Source organism: Anopheles marshallii, chromosome 3 (genome assembly GCF_943734725.1).
Source record: "Anopheles marshallii chromosome 3, idAnoMarsDA_429_01, whole genome shotgun sequence".
NCBI classification, from domain to species: Eukaryota; Metazoa; Arthropoda; class Insecta; order Diptera; family Culicidae; genus Anopheles; species Anopheles marshallii.
In genome coordinates, this window is record NC_071327.1 from 13203171 (window position 1) to 13204810 (window position 1640).

The following is a 1640-nucleotide window of genomic DNA, read 5'->3' on the forward strand; positions in this document are numbered from 1 at the left end:
GCTCCTTTTTGCAATGGCACGCGGAGCAGTCAAATAGTCGGCATTAATTAATCACACGCTCCGTTCCGTGGCAATTACTGCTAAGCTAATGAGAGGGAGATAGCACTAGGTCTTATCAGCATGCGAATCCATGCTTTTTATGCCTTCATTCCGTCACGCCACAATTCCGGGGACCCGTGATGGATGAACAACAATAATCATAATAAAATAGGAAAAACCCTCCCCCCAAAAATAAAACAACATCACCCGCCAACATAATATGAGCCGCTAAGGGCTATGACATTTGCAGTGGAAGAAAATCTTTCCACATTTAGCCGTTTAATTATCGCGATAAAATAGTATTTGGTGGATGAAGCAGGAACAAAACGAAACGAACAAATAAAAACACATGCTTGGACAAACTGTGATTCATTTTTTATGGGGGATTTTTCATCGTGAAGGTAAGAGAAGAGGTCATTTGAAACATATTTCATTTTTATTGGGGCAATTTTTCCCACTATCTATGTTTGCTGGCCGTGTTCGTACCAGGAAGTCATAAGAAGACAATTACAGAATGTAATGCGCATGTGGATTTAATCCTTTTTGCAGGACAATTTCCATAGCCCTGCGGCAAGTTGGACAGAAGAAATTATGAAAACCGCCTAAATGTATGCAATTAGCAGCACAAAATTACCTGAATGTATTGCTGTGCTGTGTCTCTGTATGCCTAACCGGCTATCTTCAGTTCCACAAAGGAACTTCACATGCTTCTGCACGTGTATAATGACACCAGATTAGCAGATTTAAACTGTTAACAACCTTCGAAATAATTACGCTCGCCTTCGTGGCATCAGTCTTGCGTACCGTCTTCAAGTGGACCGTTTTAACTAGCTGGATCAATCCAGCTCCATGCCAACGTTGAAAAGTAAGATTTTCGCAGTTCATCCGTCAGTGGGCCGCATCTTCAACGCCCCGCCACGGCGCACGGGAACCAGATAATTGGCTTGCCAAGCGACAGACACGGCAATTATGCTCTAATCAGCGAGTTTCAATCTGATTTTAATTACTCCAGCTGCCCCCCGGCACGCGCTAACGCCAACGGGCTGTTTTTCGGCAGAAAAGAACGAAAACGAGGCAGGACATTATTTTGTGGAGTCCACCGACTGCCGCTCAGTTTCCATCACATTTCAGTAATGGCGAAAAAGGGATTAGATTACGATTTTTGGCTCATGCTCCTCCAGGCAAATTGGCTCCAATTTTTTTTTTCATCTTCACTGCCCTGGTCTTCTCAGCGTTGATAAGACGACACCAGGACCAAGCATCCGGCTCGAGGTGCGTTAAGTACTCGCACGAGATACTTACATACCCGGGGTACGCCATTCGTGTACACACTACTGCTGCAGTGCCATCGCCAGTCACTTCTTCGTTCGCTGTGCTTAATTCCAATTTGTTTAAATATGCAGAAAATTACGACCAGATATTCACTCGGTGGTTGGTGATGTTTCCAGCATCAACCAAAAAAAAACAAAACCCTGTCACGAATGTAACCATATTCCAAGACGCCCAAGGACACACCATGGGAATGGAAGGATAAGCCACAAAAAAAAAAGAAAACACTTCAAGGATACGAGATGGAAGCAAACCCAAGCAACATTTCGTAC